Below are 22,675 nucleotides of genomic sequence, written 5' to 3'. Positions count from 1 at the left end.
TTCTGCCGGTAGATTGAACAGTAACGGGACTGAGTTCAGACTGCATTGCACATGACATTGACTGGCTCCCGCACGAAGTAGCCTATGTAGGCCTTGCAGGTAGCATTATCACCTCGATGTTCTTCATTCTTGATTGTAGCTGAGAAATGCATCTCATAACCACTATTGTGTTAATTATTTGCATACATTATTAAGGTAGCCTAACGCATGCGTGTGTGAAGAGAGTTCTCGTTTACTGATCTTTTCAGTTAGTCAATGATTTTGGGAATGGTAAAGCATTGTTTTCTGTTGACCTGAATTTTCCTGAAGACACTCCTTAGGTGCTTGTGAAATATGGGTTATAGGCCTACTCAAAATACCACTGAAACCTTATGTTCATGAAATGTTTTTTGGGTTATGCACAACAATCCAACTTGAATTAACTGTTGTAGGGGATGTGGTGGCACATGTCCACGGATCGTTGGAGTGAGGTTTCGAATCCAAAGCCTAAATTGGGTTTTAAGATGGAAAATGGGTCTTTCTTGACTTGGACATGAAGTCTCACCCATTTATCTCATGCCCTGAAGCAATATTTTCTCTGTCACTTATGCAGCATAATAAAGGCCTTTGTCTCCTGATAGAAAATGCAATTTGCTTGACTAACTGAGGACAATTAAGTGGATTTTCTGCCTCCCAAATGCAGAGTGGGCCGCCTGCCCAGAATCTGAGTGCTAGCCAATAAAAACTTAACATTTGGCTCCGCTATAGATGGCTGGTAATTAAAGTGAGAGAGAGGCCATCAGTTTCTCGGTAGAAGTGGAATTTTCAGCACCAATTAAAAAAACGAACTGAGGTTTTCTTTCTCTTCCGTGTGTAGGACCGGTATAGCTCACGCCACTGCTGCGAAAATGAGGTGCTGTAATAATTTACGCTTTCTATAACCGCATGTCTTTCATGAGGAGAGTACGGTTCAGTTTCTAGGGGCTCAACATGTTTGTTTAGGGCACAGGGAAAAGGACATTTTCATTTACAAACACTAGAGGGCAGTGCACCTCAGGTAACCTGTAATGCTCTTCTCTGTGAAATTAGTTTTCCTTGCGCGCACGAACCTTTTGGAGGAATTTTCCAGTCTTGTTAACTTTATTTATATAGGTAACACAACATACAAAAATGATCTTCAACACTTGTCGTTATGGTATATAATTATTTGTGTGTTCCGTTTTACATCACAATGTATGCTGAAGATGAATGCTAGTTTGTCTTTGTATATTCACATGTGTAACATGATCCAATTTGAGATTTAAAATCCAGTATACATGCGTAATATGTCTCATTTGACGATTTGAGCATTTACAATTTTAAAAGTGAAGGAATTTCCATTCACACAGAGCTAGTACAGCTATAATCCAATGTGTCCTATAGTGTGACCACAAGAGGGCGCGGGGAGCACAGAAGCTCAGAAGTGTGGGAAAGAAAAACATATTTACACAAGGGGTTATTAAATAAGTCAATGGAGTAAGAGAGTGCAAACTGAGGAGAGAGACAGTGCACATACCGCGGGGAGACCACTTTTTCCGACGACCCCCGGCCTTGAAATGTACCAGAGAGCTGGAGAGAGCTCTATGAATCTGCCGTGCAGGAATCTCCCCCGGCTGGATGGGTCCTCTCCATATGTCTGACTGGGCACCGGGCCATCAGGGGTCAAAATGGGCCGGTGAACTAAACAAACTTTGCCTCGTGCACAGACAAACGCACCACAAAGGACAGTACTGCCGGGGTGTCAGACTGTTACAGTACATGTACTTCAGATAGATAGACAGATGGATACTGTCATGACATGGAGCAACGCTGGAGTTTTAGTTTAACTTTTATATAGAAACTGTTGGGAGCTTACACACACACACCACACAAGGGCTATTCAACTGAACCATTCACTTCCGTATTGATATTCTAATACAATCAGAATATAGAGAACATATTCATCACAGATAGAGAAATAGATAGACAGACCGACAGACAGACAGATAGATAGTTAGATAGATAGAAGATATAAGGTGATGAGCAGTGCAAGAATAGTTATACAAATTGAAGATAAGTGTATTATGAAAATGCAAAATGCAAACTTATGCATAAGGTCTAACATACAGTTTCCCCTAGACAGTAACTGACAGTCCCAGCAGTCCGACAACCGAATATAAAGATACACACAAGTAGTAATGGAAAGGCAGCATCACACCCAATAGTCAACTTCACCCCGCCATCACTGGGAGCAGTTGAATAGCCATATGGCCTTTCAGTACTACTCAGTAATGCCCCAAATGAGTATCCTATGTTTGTTTATCTGTTTCTCTGGGATTTTGATTTTTAATCAACGGATATTAGAAAAGAGAAGGCTCAAACCAAAAAGTGATTTATTGTTCATCAATTAAATATGTACTTCATTAGACTAGCCTCAGTGGCAGTGACTTCAGTGATACGTATCGCCAAGAGATGTGTTATAAATGCCAAATATGTTTCCCACTAATAGTCGATGCTTTTACCAATTTAGTAATTAGGCCATACTCAACTATCATTCCTTCAGAATGAGATGTCCTGGCTCAACTCTATATTAGCAAATACGACAGCACAGTACCAAATGAAACCCAAGGTCATAAATCAGACGAAATACTGAATGTATGTACGATGAATAATATACTCCATTGGAAGAATTTTCTATCGGATTCTGGATTCGTTTATCTGGGCCATGGGTTAACTTCATACACAGCAAAGAGACAAAACCTACAAGAAAATAGGGTGGCAATTTCTAAGGATCTTGTTACCCACAGACTTTCGGGTTCTATTCGTCTTTCTTGTCTATTTTAGAACGACACCGACATGCAATTTTGCTAAACTAACGTGTAGGCTGCTATAACCTCACCCCCCCTCTCTCTGAGCATACAGTGGCATTCCTGGTGCCGCCTATAGCAGTGCCTTTACTTGTGTCTCCGGAACCTCTTGCTTGTGACAAACTGATTTTGACACTCCTCTCTGGGCCTCTCATCTCCTCGCACTGGTGTTCAAAGCCTTTTTGAAACTGAAGCTCTAACAGCTACCAACAATTTCTTCGTTAAATCTGTGTGTGTGTGTGTGTGTGTGTGTGTGTGTGTGAGTGTGTGTGTGTGTGTGTGTGTATGTATGTGCGTGTGTGTGTGTGTGTGTGTGCGCGCACTTCATTTTTCGGCCTTCCAGACTCCCCCTTCCCCGGGCAAGCACACAACACAACCTTAAATTATGGTCAGCCACTCATGAAGTTAGTTTTGCTTGGGAAACCAAGCTGCCATCTTTAATATCATAATGTCTCCAAATTATATGGTTCTAATTATGAACTTTTTGATCACACTCGCTAGCATCTGGAAAGCTCGACTGTGACCTCAATGATGCGTTGTTTTTTTCCCTTCTTCCTCCTCCTCCTCCTCCTCCTCCTTCTCTTCTTCTCCTTTTTTTTCCAAATCAAAAAGTGTGACCTTTGCTCGCGACCCGCCGTAAATTAACCGCGCCGCATTACTTTCTCGAGAGCGGCTCCCCTATTCGTCACACCCTGCACACACGCCAGCGTTTTCAGGCCTGGCGGCACGGCCGCCACACGGACTCGAAACCCCACACAGAACGTTTACCAAACGTTTGCGCTGCTCCAGGCCACATCACAGACCCCGAGGGTAATTGGGGAAACGTTGTGCACAAGACGTGGGTGCCGAACAGACGCACACCGGCGTAGACGTAAAACCCTGACATCATTTTGATGCATTTGGCCGGCGCGGAAAAGGGGGTTTTCCCATGGTGTGCAACAATGGTTTATGTCAGATGCGTCAGTTTGTAAATCGGTTGCATACATACACACACAAGACACACACACACACAAACTTGCATGCACTGTACACACACACACACACACACACACACATACAAATGTGCACATACAGTACATGTACATACACACACAAACACACACACACACACACACACACACACACGCACAAACACACAAGCGCATACACACTACCAAACACATACACACTAAAGCCCAGTGTAAACTGCTGGCCGTTACATCACCCCAGTATTGGCTCACATGTATATGGACATAAATAGAGGCAGGGGCCTCCCGTTCAAAGGGCCACATTGCCTGGTGCAAATGAGCGCCACATTTATGGGCAGCAGCCTTGAGAAAGCTGAGGTTTTCACTGCAGCCCACTGGCAGGAGGGCTCGCACTTCTGACGGGACGCACATTAATCAACATTTGGACGTCTCCCCCTTGCTCTCTCCCTTTCTCTCTCTCTCTCTCTCCCACTCACTTTCTTTCTTTCTTTCCTTCTTTTTTCTCCCCTTTTTTCTTCTCATTTCTTCCCTCTCTGCCTCCTTTCCTCCCCTTCATCTTTGCTTTTTCTATGTCATTTACTTCCACTCTCTCCTACTCTCTCTCTCTCTCTCTCTCGCTCTCTCTCTCTCTCTCTCCTAATCAGCACTCTCTCCAGGTGTGCCACCGTGACCTGCTGATCCTCTGCTCCAGCCGCCAGCCAATTAGCTCGCAGCCCCGTACCGCTCACGACACCTTCCCCCTTAATGAGCACTGGAGGGCCACTTAGGCTTCCTGTAATGTTTGCATGTTTTAATTGAGCCCTAAGTGTGTGGGAGAGGGGGCTCTGTATGGAAGCCCCGGAACGGCATCATTCATAAGTCCAAAGTCTAACCCTCCCCCCCCATCCTCACCCCCGTTACGTTTATGAGCTGTAGACGTTCCCGTTACTGTAATGAGGCAGCGTCGAGCGTAGTCAGATCACAAAGTTAACGCTCTAACCACACGCTCGTTGGGGGAAATGATTGCTGTGTGTGTTGTGTGTGTGTGTGTGTGTGTGTGTGTGTGTGTGTGTGTGTATGTGTGTGTGAGAGAAGAGGGAGAGAGAGAGAGAGTGAGGGAGTGTGTGTGTCTGTGTGAGAGAGAGAGAGGGAGTTTGTGTTGTGTGTGTGTGGGTGTGTGTGTGAGAGAGAGAGAGGGAGAGAGAGAGAGGAGAGAGAGAGCGAGGGAGTGTGTGTGTGTGTGTGTGTGTGTGTGTGTGTGTGTGTGTGTGTGTGAGAAGCATTTTGCAGCGCCCTCCGCGTCAAAGGGGTTGCGCTGCAACAACAACAGTCCAAATGAAGCGTATGGAAAATTGCTCCGAAATTTGGAGACAATTGACCATATTTGCAGGACCACTATTCCTGCTGCCATGCATGAGCAAGGCTGGGAAAATGAGCAAGTTAATAAGCATGACCCCTTGGCCTTTCTCTACATCTGGGCATAGCATTGTCCAAGGAACAATGTGGCAACTATAAAAGTGTGATATTTATAGCACTTTTTGAGCACATAAATCTTGCCCGGGTTTCAGCAAAGTGGGCTGTCCTGTTAAACTTTCTTTTTTTTTTTTTGTCTTAAAGGAGATGAAATACTTTCACTTTTTTCCTTCTGATGAGCTAAATTTAGTGCAGGTGGAAATTCTTTAACCCCGAGAGTCTAGCCATGAGAGAGAGAGAGAGAGAGAGAGAGAGAGAGAGAGAGAAAAGAGAGAGAAAGCACCTCAGCTGTTTCACTTCGGGTAAACAATCTGCATCCCTCTGGATCTCAGGTCCTTTGCACCCCACGCCACACACACACACACACACACACACACACACAACTTCCCTCTTCTCCACACACAAAAAAACAAACCCTTTTCAGTTTCAAATTCTTCTTCCTCCCTCCAAAAGCACCTTGTATAAACCCCTCTCTCCACTTGGCTTTATGTCCAGCAAACCAGACACTTGGGGGTAGGAAATAATTCATTGGGGGGAGTCTTTGCGAGACGGGTGGTATGCATGGAGTGTTTTCCTTCTACTGTTATATTTTTTTTTCTGTCTCGTCTCTCTCCAACCCACCCCCCCACCCCTTCCTCCGAGGACAGTTTATTTTACCCTCCACACAACCCACTGCACACACACACACACACACACACACACAGATACACACAGAAAACACACACACACACACACACACACACTGTTCAGGCGCAGGGCCTGGGTACCCACAATTCACTGGGGTGGATGGAGCTGATGAAGTCCAAGTTGACAGCTGCATAAATCACTGGCCAATGGCGCTAATAGGTGGCTGTATAAAAATCAGGAGTGCAGCGGACCACCCAGGCCGTACACGGGAATGGGTGCATCGAGTCATATCTAACGTGGGGGCCTTTACAGCCTCTCCTTCTCCGCAGCACTTAACCCCCTTCTGCCTCCCCCTCTTCCTCCTCCTCCTCCTCCTTCTCCTTCTCCTCCTCCTCCTCCTCTGCTGCAGTACTGTGAGGGGCTCTCCTAGCAACACAGGAAAGAGCAGTCTGGCATCCGGCTCTACAGTGATTCATATTTGGCACATCCATAAAGGCCTTTTTTTTTTTTTCCTTGGGTCGAGGCTGCTTCGACTCTCAAGCCCATTGTGGCGCATTCTCTCCTCCAGCCCCCGCGGAAAAACCTATAAACATCTCAAGGCCTGTAACCAAACAAGAGTCATTACTGCCTGTTTTCCCCTACACCGGGTCGAGGAGAGATAGAGTTGGAAGGAGGAGAGGGGGGGTGCACCTCCCACTATCCTGCACTCTAGGGACTCCACAAATCGGGTTAGGGGGGATTCGAAGGGCTTTTGTTTGTACCTTGACTCGTTGTGCACCGTGAAAGTGTCGTTTGGCTCTGAGGCAGGAGCACATTTTATGTTTCTGTTTTGTTTGTGCACGCCTGACTGAGGATGCCTAGCCTCAGTCCATAGCTGGAATGGGGCTCTACGAGGGGACCACCAAAGCTGCTGCAGAGCCAAGAATCAGAGCCACAACACAAGCCTCACCTGCCCTCGTCACCGCCTGATGTCAGTCAAATGTCAAAGTGTCACAATGTAAACATGCGGGTACAGGAAGACGGTGTCCATACATACTAAGAGAAAAAATATATGATGCACATCTCATGTACGACCCATGCACGACGCAAATCTATGTTCAAGTCACATCAGGCAGTGACAGACCTTCTACACCTTCTCACTATACAGCCACCCTCCCTCCACCCTCCTCCATCCATTTCAGGGTTAGATTCTTTCATATCCATCTCGTCATAGCCCACTACAGGGTTGGGTTCCTTCATATCCATCTCGTCATAGTCCACCAGGGTTGGGTTCCTTCATATCCATTCCTTCATAGTCCACCAGGGTTGGGTTCCTTCATATCCATCTCGTCATAGTCTACCAGGGTTGGGTTCATTCATATCCATTCCTTCATAGTCCACCAGGGTTGGGTTCCTTCATATCCACCTCGTCATAGCCCACTGTAGGGTTGGGTTCCTTCAAATCTATTCCTTCATAGCCCACTACAGGGTTGGGTTCCTTCATATCCACCTCATCATAGCCCACTATAGGGTTGGGTTCTTTCATATCCACCTCATCATAGACCACCCCTCACTGCAGCTATGAAACACCACAACATAAACAGGGTTGCTGTCACACCACAGAAAAAAAGCCTGCCTGTGCACTTACCATGGGTGATATTGGGGCGGTCTACCTGGCTGAAGTGTTGGGCTAATTAGGATCAGCTGGTGTAGTGACTCGTTGAAACAGATATGGTGGGAGTTTTCGTTTTCTAAGACGGGATGATCAGGTCTGCTGACACAATCAGAAGTCTCGAGTCAGGTATTGACTTGCAGGTGATTTAATGGCCTCACAGAGTGCAGTGTAACACGATATGGGTTTTTGGTATTTTCTGGTTTTATTATCATGCTCATAACCACATTTGCATAATAATCTCTTTCCTTTAGCGTTAAGATTGCACAATCACTCATATTAACTCCTATCAAATTACTGCTATTGTTGAGGCATTATAGCATTTTGTGGTTGGCTTTTGAATGATTATCTTCCCTTATATTTTCCCATGGGAAACTGAAGAGCACAACCAGTATTGGCGTTTGAATAATACAATGTGAAATGCAAATCAGCCTTTCCCCACAGGGCTGAGTCCCTCTGCTGTGGCATGACGACTGTTCTCCTGACTCATGCCAGATCAGCTTATTACATTGCACATCCCCGACAGCGTCACATGAGTGATGGTTAACCAACATTAGAAGGGGGAAAAAACATACAAACTGTCCGGGTCAGACAAATGCTTTTTACCTTACGGGCAATTCCAGAGAAGTATGTCAAATGCCTCAACAATACAGTACATAGAGTGATTTGCTTTTGGATGAGCTGGTATTTGTGCCGTTTCACAGTGGCTGAAAGCACAGCAATAAGATAATACCCTCGAGCTGACAGCACAGGCATCTGATAAATATACAAATTAACTCCTTAGCTCTTCCCCTTGACAGCTAAAATAGTGACCTCCACCACATGAGCCACGAAGAAATACGATTCCTGTTTCTAAATTCACATACAGCGCTAGAGACTGACAAGGCCATAGGATTGTTTAAATCACGTTTGCCTTTTTTCAGTAGGTCGGATCCAGAATATGTTTGTGGCGCATTTTCCCAATGCATAGGGGTGGAAAGCCAGAGCATGTCAAAGCATGTTGACGGAGGTGAAGGGCATTAGAATTAGGGAGAAGGTGAGAGTGAGCACGTCTGGGTGTGTGTACTTGTGTGTGTGTGCTTTTTGCCTGCATACATACAGTATGTGTATGTGTGTGCACGTGTGTGTGTTCATGTGTGTGCCTTTGCCTGCATACATATATATATATATATGTGTGTGTGTGTGTGTGCTGCAGGCGTGCATGCATGCATGTGTGTGTGTGTGTGTGTGTGTGTGTGTGTGTGTGTGTTTGTGTGTGCCGTCAGACCTCGGGGTCCCTGGAGGGCTCGGCTACTTCAGCCTTGATTACAGTGACGCGTCCCCACCCTGGGCCCTGCTGAATGCGCCCCTTGTGTGCGAGAGGCAGGAGGAGAGCGCAGTCTGAAAACAAGCCTAATGACCAGGCTTTTCTGTCATTTCTGGAGTGACCTCTCTCTCTGGCGCACTAAAAGCTCATTCGACGTGTTCTTTACGGCCTATAAATGGCCTGAGGTCATAGCTCATTAAAGGCTATTTGTGATGAAATCACCACTGGCAAGCGCTCGGACGGCGCTGATAAAGCCCGAGCGTTTACGGCGACGGCTCGGCTCGCGTTCACAGTCAGGTGAGGCGCTCGCTCGGACATAATGGCGGGGAATGAAAACACAACAACATGAAAACAAACATTGTTAATCCCAAACACGACCCCCTGGGGAGAGAGTAAACTCGCAACCCTTTGCACTTAAAGTATGGCCAGGGTTTTTTTGGAGGGGATACAAGAAATCGAAGAGGAATGTTAAAGCCTTCCATGGAAAAATAAATCACACTTCACACACACCCTCATAATTTCAGCAATACTTGCCATAAAATAATGTAAGAAATTGGAATCTATAAAAGCAGTGAAATAATAAAAACACAAGAAGTCAAACTTTACAGGTTGTTTCATAGTTCATTATCTTAGCGAAAGAAAAGAACAGAGAATTGCAAGAGTCATCAAAACATCCTTCAAATTCAAACCTTAAGGCCCATAGGATCGTTTGCCTTCTGACGCTAGTTGTGATAGTATTTCCTCCTTTACTGCCATGTGTTTTTGTTCAGCCCTGATCACGAATGCTGGAATGTAACTTTAAACAAACAATTTTTCTGTTCATTACGCACAGTGAGGTTTACGTCTCGCCTTACAGCGTCTCCTCACCCTAAATCTAATTTTGACACTTGGGCCTTTAAAACATCAACAAACCTCTAGCACTGACACTGAGCGATGTAAACAAACGCTACTAGGCAACTATCAGCCATTATTCACCTCGACAAGCGAACTACTTGTACTCGTACCACCCCCGCCCCCACACACACACACACACACTCAACACCCCCTCACCCCCCCCCCCCCCCCACACACACACACCAACCCATGTGTTGATGATTCTGAGCCAGTTGCCGATGCCGAGAGCCAGGCCACCAGTCGTGTAACTGTGTGATGTAAACACAGTTGCAGGTATTGCCCGTTAGTGGTAAAAGTGTCAGATTAAGCCTGCGATTCTGCTGAGGAAGCCCGGAGTGCTGACGGCCTTCCCACAAACACACACAGCGCTGCCAACTTGATTCCTAGAAACTGCTTAGCCCCCCCCCTCCCCATTCGCCCCCCACACACTCACACACAGGCACAATAAACACATTTCAGAAGCAATCGCTGGGAAGGAGACAGGTGCTTCTCTATCAGACCTCCACTCCAGCTGACAGAAGGTGCTGTACACACGGACTGGAAAGATAAAGAAATAGATTGGGTCAATCATTAAGCAAGGCTGTCCTGGGCATCTGGTCGTGTGAAACATAGACTGCCCATCAATGTTTAGTTCATTATGGGATGGTATCCCAGGGCACAATAGGTTTTAGATCTGAACCCATTGCTCGTCTTCATGACATGACCTTTGGTTAAGAGTAATGAAATTAACTGCACAATTGTGTGAGATTGGCCTTTTTGCCTCATTTTTGGGTACTTTTGGGTGTCTGGGTTTTATGAGGACTTTTATTTGAACATGGTTTCCCAAAGAGTTTCCCCTCTCAGATCCCGTCCAGAGAACCAGCACATGTACTGTACTGGTAGAAGTGCTTTGTAGATGCAAAGGGTGGACGTTCAATTTAAAAGGTCTATAGTATGATATCAGCTGACACAACTTGTTTTTCACAGTGTTTGCTCAACATTATTCCGCTTCACAATCGACATACATCATTCATAGGCACCCTGTATTCCTCCTGTGTTCTCTGTCTCGTTCAACCGCCTCATGCATAAGCAAACAGCCTCAAGGGAGAGCTCTTTTACTTTCCAACAACCCACTGCATTTGGATATCGAGCGCTGCAGAACCCCAAGACTATTTCAAGTGCTGCCAGTCGAAGTGTGAATAACTTATTCCATCCCCTCACATATCCAAACAAGATGTTAAATACTAACACTACATGGGCACACACAAAAAAATATGACTAAATCTGTGCTCGCCTCGCTCACTCAGTGCCTGTCATTACTTTCACTATTAATTTTGCTCATAATACCTCATTCTTCATAATACCTCATTCTTCAACCATATTTTCTCATTTTATGCGTTTGTGTAATGCTGTCAAAAATATCCTTAAGGCCCAATTATCACTGACATGATGCCGTTGTCAAAACACTGGCAAAACTTGGCGCCGCTGTTTCGTTTAGGCGTGTCCGAAACAAATGTGCGTGTTTTTGAGCATTTCGAAGTGGCGGCACACCTAATTTCACCATCAGACATGCTCGCAGGGCTGGTGTACTTTTCTTACTTTTTTGTGTAGGGAAATGCCTCAAGACACACACACTCACTCACTCTCACACACACAGACGCACACAGACACACACACACACACACAAGCCTACACCATCACACACACACACACACACACACACACTCACAAGTGCATGTGCACACACACACACACACACACATCCTCACAAGCATACCCCAACATACAGTACACACATACACACATATAGTGTTCTTATGCCTATGTAGTGAGGTATTTAGTCATGGCGGGACAAAAGTGTGTGTCTGAGGTGACTGATGCAGACATTATAATTTTCCTGACTTTTCAGCAGAGGTGAGATGAACTGAGGGTGAGTCAGGGGAGAGGAAACTACAGGATAGAGATGCGGGAGGCCACAACAAGTACTCCATTGTTAGGAAGAGAGCCAATGACATGTGTTTACACTGGGGCGGACAGATCACACAAATCTACTTGAAGAGTCTCTGTTTGAATGGATGAATGGGTTTTTGCGGTATTTATAAGTTGAGTTATGTGCGCGTCATTCTGGAGAGAAGTGCTGTTGTTGCATGGTTTGCTCCACTGTCATGACGAGCGTTTTTTACAGAAAATATATGTTGCCTCCCATTGTCTCGTTGGCTTGAATATAATCATACGACACGGGCAAATTAGCACTGAAGGCGTGTGGGAGTGCTTGTGGGTCCCGGGGTGAGTCTACACTAGTGCTTTTTGACATGAAAAACACAAACGTCCCCTTAAACTTCAACATTTCCACCACACATTTATCTCGGCCCTCCCAAAAGCGACATAAAGAACTGATTGAAACGTCGACTGAGTCACTGTAGACCTTATATGATGTAATGTATTTACACGACTTGCGTCATCATTTGAATTATGTTTGAAAACATTGTGTATGGGAGAGACACATTGAGTTGAAAAAAAAAACGCTCGTGAGGAGAAACAGCATGGAACAGCATGCTGTTTGGGAATACACGCAGGTGGCTAGACACTCTTAATGTATATACATTCTTTCAGCGGCAGTCTTAAAGTTAGAGGGACCACCTAAGCTGTGTGCTGAGTGTAAGATGTGGTATTGCATCACCAGTAAATCAGTCATCACCAGCAATGTATCGCGAGCAAATCAAGACCACATTGCTCTATTCGGGAGACTTTCTCTTTAAGGGGGGGTTGTTGTTGGCATGAATGTACCGTTAACACCATCAGCTGCTGCTCCTCTTTGTGTGAATCGTTTTGTGGTGCTTCCTCTTCATCTTTGTGCTTGCCACTTGTTCACGGGCTTGAGTCCTTGCCCAAAGCTCAGCGCTACTGAGCCTCGTGCGGATTGTCAGATTGTCTTTGGACGCGCGCTCCCAACCTGACGAACCGCTCCGCCGCGTCAGCGCCAGCTTGCGGTGTTATTCTAATGTGGTTGCGGACCCTGGGCTTGACAGCGAGCGAAAACAACTTGTCCGCGGAGCGGTCAGGGAGCTCTCGAGGAATACGGAAGGCAGAGGCAGCGATGCCTGCCGGGGGCTGACCAGACTGACCACAACTGAAATACGATGTGCCGTAATGAGTCCCAAATTTGGGCGGCTAACGGATTATATTTGCATTTTTGTCTCCTCCATCTACCTGCTGTCCAGGCCTTGATCGGAGGGGCCTGTCCAGCATTCAGTGTGAACAGAGAGAGGGTGAAAGGGAGTCTGTCTGGGGGTCTTCCAATGGCAGCTCCAGCCAAGCCCGCACTTGATCAGAGAATGTCTGTGTTCAGTAAGGCACTTGTCCCTGGATATGTCTGCCATTTGCGCAGGTTTAATTAGACCCTTGTATAGTGGGCGAGGGGCCAAATTAACTCAAGTAATCTGCTCTTCTAATGAAGAGAGAGCTTTTTTTTCTCTTTTTTCTTTTTTTTTTTAAAACAATTTAAAAAGCAGTTAGTTCATTAAGACTGCTCTGTATTTTGTCTTCTTCTCCCTCTGTCTCTTTTCTGTGAATACACTGATGAAATGGTTTGACACAGAGACCTCGCCACTGGAATGCACCAAACCACAAGCACTGTTACGGATATTTTGGGGTGAGAGCGGCCCAGTCAATCTCAAGTTTCCACTCCAGCGGCCCAAAGGAATATTCCTCACCCCCCTCCCCACCCCACACACGCCTCTTTGTCCGTGTACCCCTCGCATATATATTTTTCATGAACTCCCGTTGAATACTTATGACCCTGTGACCGAATGTTAAATTTAATGCCCAATTTAACACGGGCTCTTTGTAGGACGACCCTTTGTTATGTGGGCCCTTCTAATCCGCCAGCGGGGAGTTGGGTGTTGTTGATGGCCCGGGTGCACCAGCGGGGGCCCCCATTGTGTCGCCATGACAGCGCGTCCCGGACCTGGCCCCCGAGCTGTCAGGTCTCACTGTCACAGGACCCAGCAGGCAGGGCACGGGCAGCCCAGAGAACAGCCAGGGGTCCTAAAGCCAGCGCACCGCTGACTCGGATCCCAGGATGCCAACCCTCCGTTGAGTAGCAACAGACGCCGTCGGGGGTCCGCTGTGTTTTTGTGTGTGCGATGCCCCTCTTTTTTTCAGTCGGACAAGAGGGTTGCTCGGTTGAGACGCTTGCTATGTCACGGTAACTCTCGCGCGCCGAGACACAGCGTTGTGTTTGTTTACAAACATACAGTAGGTAAGCCTGCCTTACACTTCCAAACACTATTATTCACCAAGAATGGGCACTTGTTTGTCTACATTTCGTGATATCACCTCTCCCCCTTCCCTCGTCCACTCCCAGTGGGACATTCATCAGGTCTCTCTCCTTTAGCAGGAATATCACTTCTACTCCTGCCCTGTGGTACAATAAACCCCAATCCCCCCCCCCCCCCCCCCCCCGAAAAAAAATACATGACAACTGTTCCCACCTCCAGTGTACTGGTGGGCCAAAAACATCACATGCGATCATGTGACGGCGGCGGGCGGGCGGTCCCGCGGCGGCGTTCACGCGGAGGCTAATGATATAGGTTACACCAGGCCAAGCACCCAGAGTGGCCCGTGTCACGGGGCCCGGCGGAACGCGCGCCGCGTACAGGAGCTTTCGTGTCACAGATGAATGAGTTTCCCCTTCGTCAGCCCCCCCCCCCAACATACACACACACACACACACACACACACACACACACACACACACACACCACCTCCTTTCTTTTCATCTTCCCACCTAATCCTTTGTTTGCGTAGCTCTCAGTCATCCCGGCGCAGTTTATTTAGGTTCTTTGCCAATCGCAACTGTAACCATTCTCCCTGCTGTAAGTATTACCACCCCCTAAAAGCTCGTCGATGAGAGATTTGCGCCCCTTTTTTTCTCTGGACATTTTGTATTTGCTTTGTGGAAAACGATTAAGGATGGAGAAGCCCTTTTTTTCTGTCCTCATCTACCTCGCGTCTCTTTTTTTCCTCCCTAAAGTGTGTGTGTGTGTGTGTGTACGCTGAAGTGAGGGGAAAAGAAAATGCTTCTGTGTGACTAGAAAGGCTGCTCATGCCCTCTGCTTTTCAACACTTGGCTCAAGCGATTGAAAGAACAAAGGCACGCTGAAAGTTAGCCGCGGCGGGGGAAGCTGCCGGGGTGCGTTCTGCGCTCAGTCACCCAGTTTTTTTGGGTTCGGGGACTCAGTTTCGGTTTCCAAAAAAACCCAGGGGGAAAATGACAAGGAGAGCAAAACCTCCCTTTATTGTCTGAAACAAGCGCTTTGGGTTCGGGCCGCTCTCGAGCTTGTCCTTGATGAAGGCTGAGGGAACCCTTTTTTTTTTTGGACGCGGATATGTCCCAGCGTACCACAACTGAGCGCCCGTTTGCGGAGAAGAGACAGATGAACCACGTAGCAAAACAATAAAACAAAACTATAAATGAAAACGACACAAAAAAGAACACGTCGCTTGACCGCAGAAAACAAATTGCACATGCAAGAGAGAGAGAGAGAGAGAGAGAGAGAGAGAGAGAGAGAGAGAGCGAGATGGTGGTGTTGCTGGTCTGAATCACACACACACACACACACAGCGCTGTGTGCGCTCACAGCCTATAACCCTGCTGACGGAGCGGAGCGAGACAGGAGGGAGGTTATTTTTTTTTCTTCTTCGTCTCTTTCTCTCCGAGCTCCGCTGGCAGTGACTCATGCCAGGACGTGTCACCAGCGATTGGGTTTTGACAGTTTAATATTTATGCTGTCAATTACCAGAGACTAACCCCGGCAATTACGGAGGTGACCGTGGACAGATGTGGACAGAGGAGAAAGGCACCTTTTGTCTCGGCCGTGTGGAATTCCGCTCTCCCAGCCAGGAACAATGGCATGATGCAAAATGGCATTTTCACAAGGGAACTCATAAAACAGGAGTTCACCGTGGAAGCATTAGCTCAAGCTCACCTGTGTTTTCCCCAAAGGTTTGAGGCAAGAGAAGTTCATAGACGAGTCTGGCCTGCCTGAGTCCTGGACTGTTTTGAAAGGAACTGGGGCAATAAGGGCTCTCATTGAGTTTGCTACAGAAAAGGGTTCTTGGGGTGCTATATGGAACCATGCAGGCTTTAAAGTACCCTTAGGGTTCCTTTGACGAATCCTTCAAAATGGTTTAAAGAACCATTTAGTGGTGCCATATATGAAGCATGCAATAGAACCATTTTTGGGTTCTATATAGCATTTGTTTTTTCTAAGAGTGTACCACTGTGATTAACTGTTCTATCATCAAGAAATCACTTTTCACTGTTGGCGTTTATTCATTCACATCCAGGCCCAGTGTACTTTCACCTGCACTGCAGGTGATATTCAATTTGAAATAACATTTCCAAGCACATCATGGTAAAATCCAAAATGCGACTGACGCCCTCGCGCATCTGTAAACATCACTGTGGGAACATCTGATTACCTACGTGCAAATTATTCTAATTCACACCCCTGCATCACTTCCTGAGCGGCTGCCAAGTTTGGTCCCCCGGGCTGAAGCCAGGTATGCCAACAGAACATTGCATCACCCGGCCCCGCCGCCGGCACTTGTTTTAATGGCATGATTACAAGTGCAGCCGAGTTTCCGTGCATGCCCAACATGGGGTGGGTCTCTCTCTCGGTGGCACGGTGCGGTGTGGTGTAGTGCAGCGCGGCCAGAGGTGGGTGCAGGTAATTATAGGGAGGAGGAGAGCCCTTTCACCAGGGAGAGAGACGTGCCGAAAAACGCCACTTCCACCTGAGACCATGTCATTTATGTCTGATGCATTCGCCAGTGAAAGGATTCCTTATAAGCCCTAAATAAATTTTAATTGCAGTAAGCTGTTTAACACGCCAAGCTTTTTCTCCTCTCTTGTCCTCTCTAACGCCCTCCTCCTCCTCCTCCTCCTCCCACCCCTCCTCTCCACTTTCCTCCTTTCAGCTGGGAACTTTGAGGGGATTAGGAATGGGGAGTTGGAGACATTTGGGAAAGGCTTGGGACACAGTATGGCTCCAGTCAGAGTCACACAGTGCTCTGCTCATTACCGCGCGTCAGGTTTGCATTCTGGACACAGCTGTCAGCGGAAAAGCCCACTAATGCACATTTTCCATAATAAGGAGCAGAATAGATCTGGGAATGGTTTGCTATACATGCAGTTACGTCCGGCTTGGGGTCCTCTATCATCCTAAGGTCCACCCTTAATGGCTGTAGTTCGTTTGTTATTCATTACCAGCAGTTAGGCACTTTCTCTCCAGAAAGTATGCAATACTATTACAGAGCCTCGCTCTGTAACAAAAACAAAGATAATTTATAGACATGAATTATAGATAGATAATTTATAGGCATTTGACAATGACTTGTAGCAACCAGGTTCAGATATAACATATAGCCCAAGCTATAGACATGTAATAACAGATTGATGGGTTTTGTGAAATATACTTTTCCCTGATGTAGCCTTTAGCGAAATGACATTCACCGGAGTCTTGTCTTGTCATGTCGTGGAATTTATGTGTTTGGAGTCTTCCCTTTGTTCCTTTGTTTTTCATATTTAAGAATAATTCTGCGTTGAGCCATTTTGACGTCTTTGGTAGTTTGATATGTGGATATCTGGAAATATATGCCATCGCTATGGTCGTCAATCTCTCGTGCACAGTAGAAGCATTGATGCTGTTCAGCTGCCAGAAGTGATCTTGCTGAATCCAACCTGTACAGGCAGACCACCAGAGAAGCAGTGTTTCATCTGGTAAGCTTGCTTCATCATGGGGTTTTTAGTGTCTTTACTGCTAATGTTGTTCCTCTTCTGTGTGGAAGTGGTTATCAATAAGGAATCACAGCACTGGAGAGCACTTCATACTCAACACAGCTGACACTCTAGTTATGCCAAAGCATTTTAAACTGGGCTATGATAACCCAAAACATTTTAACCTGAGATATGATAAGCCAAAGCCTTTCAACCAGGGATATTATATAAGCCAAAGCATTTTAACCTAGGTTACGATGAACTGGGTTAGCTTTGTACTGTTTCACCACAATGCAAGCCGTCAATCACTAACGTTACACTGTTGAAAATGCATGACATTTCTTTGAGATCTAGCAGTGTGCTCTCACAAAGCAGAACTACAGCTCTACAGGCCGTATCATCTTGCAGAGGCTCAAACAAACACATTCACATCACGTTTGAATGTCATAATATTTCTGCTTGAAAAATGAAGACATAAATCAGTTATGCACCAACAACACTGACAACAGAACTAGCACACAAGATGGCTATGTCTCTGGGGCAGCAAGGAAACAGCCCTTTTTGGTTGGTGAAGACGGCATGTTTTCGGCTAGCCCGGAGGGAGATGGATTTCAAAGGCTCCAGCGCAGGTTCGGGCCTGCTTCTCGGGGCAGATAGAGAGGGGTAGTGGGCGGAGAGGGCGGAGGAGGGGGGGGGAGCCCAATTACTGACCTTGGAGGGAGTCAGCATTCCTTAGATTAGAGTCAGCAAGCGTTTGCCTCACAAGCCCACTTCCCATCATTTAGCGTGGTGCCGGCACCATTAATCTGGGCTGGCTCAGTCAGCAGGAAGATATGTCCGCAGGGCTGGGCTCAAGTTATTAACGACGGCATTAGCTGAATCACTAATTGGAAACAGCAACGTTTTTTTTTTTTTTTTTTTTTTTAAAGGGACGTATGAAAAAGTCATAATGGACGCAAATGCTGTGAGTTATGGCGTCGGGGCAAAGGTAGCACACTAAAAGTCATTTCCTTCTTCTCCCTTGCGGCTGTGGGCTTTTCTGGTTGGTTGTTTTTTTTAATTTTTTTGTTGTTGGCGTGTGCGCAAGTCAATATGTTGAACTCATTCAACCTCTCAGCTCATACATGTCCTAAAATCATGGCGAGTGAGAAAGACCGCAGCATCCCTAATGCAGTTTCCCCAGTCCACGGCCTCCTCTTTCCAGCATTTGTTTTGAGTGAGAGGAAGAAATCTAATGGTTCAATTGCAAACATAAACAAGGAAACACCATGCTAATGCCGTGGATCTAACATAAGCAAACAGCCCGTGAGCAACTCCGAGGGGGCCAGGAGAGCCCTCTGAATGGTTGGGAGGGGATCGGACAGACTTGGCCCTCGTGTCTAGCTTGCATGTCAGCATCCCCTCTCCACACACACACACACACACACACACACACACACACACCACCTCCCTCTACACTCCTCCTCCTCCTGCAGGAACAGGAACGCAGCTCAGCACACATCTGCTTCAGGTTTAAATCAAAAGAGCATGCTGTTGTGCATACAAAACTGGCAATAACACGAGACATCCATTGTGAGATTTAAGAGCACGGAGTTGATGTTGTATGAGAATTGTTTTTTTTTTCTTTTCTTTGTGCGAGTGGGCGGACATGTTTTTGAGGCTTTGTTTTTGAGGTTGCGTGCTACAGGGTGGTCACAACAAGAGTCCAATCATCCCAAATGTGTCAAATCTTTTCACATCTTTTCAAGCAACAGGTAATAAATATTAAATTTATGTTACAATATGTTGTGCGATCAAAAAAAATGAGGCACTGTATAAAACAAAGATGTTTGGGATCGGAGTGACTGCCTCTCAACATGTGTCACAATAAAATGTGAGGAGAGACGAGAGGGTGACAAGAGAGGCGAGAGACTAACGCTTTGATAGGAGCAGTGAAGACAAATGACCTTCGAATTAAGAGAAGGGCGTCTCTCGCTCCGTAATCTGACCCATCCCCTCGGCCCCCCCGCCCACCGCCACATCAGACGCTCCACGAGGCCAGACCTCTCCACTGTCAGTCATCACCTCGCCAGCGTCACAGGCCCTGACACATGGCCCCGCGTTAACCTTTGCTCGTGTCAGGTGAGCCGCTGTCTGTTAAAAACCGCTGGGGCCAAAGCTATACCCAACAGCTGCCACTGCTGGATGAAGCCATTGATAAAGGACCTCTCCACTCTGCCGGTTGCCTCCAGCACCATCCTTCATCAGGCAGCCAAGGTGGCAGGGAGAGCAGGCTGAGGATTGGGGGTGGTGGGGGGTGAAGAAGGAGGGTGGAGGGGAAGGCGGAGAGGGGAGGGAACCCGCTGACATCCCATTCATCCCTGGCCGGCTCCGGCACGTCTGTTCGGTGTGAACTGGTTGCTGCGAGCCTTGCACCCTGCCTTGTAATCAGCCTTCACTGCACACTCACCTCTCCTCCTCCTCCTCCTCCTCCCAGACATCAGCCTGCTCAATGGTGTTTTTTGCCCCCAACGGCACCTTCCAGGCAGCACAGCCTAAAAGGCACTACCTTTACCCTATTCCTAACCCTAACCCCCTCAATGCTCATCCTACCCCTAAACTGAGGGGAGCAGTGCCTTGAAGGCAGCGCTGCCTGGAAGGCACCATTTTAGGGCAAATAATACCAAAGACCCTGCAGGGGTGGAATCTGAAGCAGAGGTGGGGGAGGCACCATGACACCATTCTGCAGGGGACTGTCCAGGAGTCACACCATCAGCGCTAAAGCAGGCGGCTTGCAATGCACAGCCTCATGACAGCACATGAGATAGCATCAGGCTAATACCCTTTGCAGATAGTGTCACTTGTTATACAGCCACATTATGAATTTGTAACAATACCATTAAGCGCAGTCATTGTCAAAGACATGCTTCAAGCCTTTACCTTCACCCGTGTATGAATACAAAGAAACATGTGTTAATGTTGTGGAAACATACTGACTGATACCACAGCTGGAGCCATTTGACTGGAGAGACCTTCTACTTAAAGCTATAAATCAATTACACTTTGAAGTGCAGTCTTTTAGAGAGAAAATGATTTCAGAATACCCATGTTGCTGCGGCTACAAAAAAAATCTGAAATAGCATCAGATGGTGTTTTCCAGTCGAGTAGATTATATGGACCCATCCCAAAACAACCAACAAGCCAACAAGAAAGCTGATTACGTCTCGAAAGGTTTGATTTGTGGAGTGCATTGTTCCTGAATGTCACGCCATTGATGGGAAGGACTGGAGACAAGAGTCTGGGAGAATAGGAGAGAGGAGATATTCTGGCACTCGTGTCGATCTTGTGAAACATGAACACTTGCGGCTGACGTGTTTTCTGAAGGTCTGCCGTCGTGTCCCTCAATGCTGGCTGGGCTGAAGCTGGTAAGCAATGCTGGATGATGATCACGCCAGCATCTCCTGCGGGAGCGATTTGTATCCTATGTCACTTCAGTCGGTAGAGCAGCTTACCCGAACCCCCCCCCCACCGCCCCGAGCCCTCTCGGTTTAGCCGTGACGAGCGTCGGCGATAGAGGCGAACATTCAGACAAGCGGGAGATCATATCCCACAGTCGCCTTTTGTGCTCGGTCACGAAACACCGTTCTTCCTCCCGGAGGAAGAGAGCGGCGCGACGGCGAGATCCTGCCAAGGCCCGGTTTGTGTCTCGCGTCTCCGCCGGGGTTGGGTGTCGGTGTCGGCGGCCGGGGGTGAAGAGGTGACGGGGCCGAGCGGGGGTTGTGTTTGGCAACGGAGGCCCCCCGAAGCCAACCGGGATCAGTCCCGTGCAGCGAGCTAGCCCGGCCGCTAATCCGCCACACAAAGCATGCTTTGATAACCAACCGTCTTCCAAGGTGTGATGGTTACATCACAACACCTCTTTCATGGAGCATGGGAGACAGGTGTGTGTGTGTGTGTGTGTGTGGGTGTATGTGTGTGTGTGGGTGCATGGTTCACAGAACTGACAGTTACATATGGCTTCATATGTGGACTGTGAACTGTGTAGTAGCTGTAGCTGGGTCTCACTGATGTTGATGGATGTTGGTGCTTTCAGTGACTGAGTGCATATAGGAAGCAAAAGGAGCACAGGAACCGTGAAGATAATGTGTGTGGGTGTGTGTGTGTGTGTGTGTGTGTGTGTGTGTGTGTGTGTGTGTGTGTTTGGGTTGTGTGCAGGGCTAGCCCAGAGTGTGTCAGAGCCCTTGGCAAGATTTTGCTTTGCTGATCCTCCCCACCAAAAAAGAAAAAAATATATTTTAAGAGTCATGATGTCACTGATATAGAAAGAAATCAACAATTAGTTGAGACGCATTAAGCGCTAATGCTGCTAAACAAAATGGATAACACTGTTTGATTCACGATCCCAACTTGCACAACGTGAGCACGGACTCATAAATCTTTTTTTATTGCCGTATATTGGATGAAGTCATATTATTAGTCACCATCTTTCACAAACAACAAGCATTGTTAGTCTGATAGGAACTTAATGTAATATAATGTTAGCTACAACAACAGGCATCATCATTTTTGCTGTAAACTTTCCACTTTCCACAAGTGAGCAGAAGAATATTAAATATCAAACCGGTCATCATTGTCATGGTTGATTTGAAAGAAACTTAATAGCCACATCCTATGTGCAATGGTCTGATGACAAGTGTATGTTACCCCTACCCTACTTGTTAAAGGAATATTTCGGTATTTTACACTTTAAGCCCGTTTTCTGTATTGCCTAGCATGCAAACGATTGTTTGACACCAACATTTCGACGATCGAGCCTGTGTCTGCAATTTGGCAGCTTTAGAATCTTCTCTGCATGGCTTTAACATTGCTCCCTATGTGCATAAACTATTCTGTCCTTAAAACACCCCTAAACGTTCGTTTTAAAAAATGTGCAACTCACCGAATGGTTACTGGTCTTCAACGATATTCTGTAGCAAGTTTCGCAGCGAAATTCAATTTCTGTTGTGTTATATTAGGCATTTTGTAAATCCTGGAACTACTTTTTCAGATCACCCTACAACCGTGTATAAACTTCCGCTCTGTATTTGAATCTGAAGATTACACACTCCAGACCACTAGACGGTGGCGGAGTAATATCAACGAGCAATGAGTCTTACTACAGAAACCAATGGG

Source organism: Sardina pilchardus, chromosome 8, assembly GCF_963854185.1.
Source record: "Sardina pilchardus chromosome 8, fSarPil1.1, whole genome shotgun sequence".
Classification (NCBI taxonomy): domain Eukaryota; kingdom Metazoa; phylum Chordata; class Actinopteri; order Clupeiformes; family Clupeidae; genus Sardina; species Sardina pilchardus.
This window is presented reverse-complemented; position numbering follows the sequence as displayed.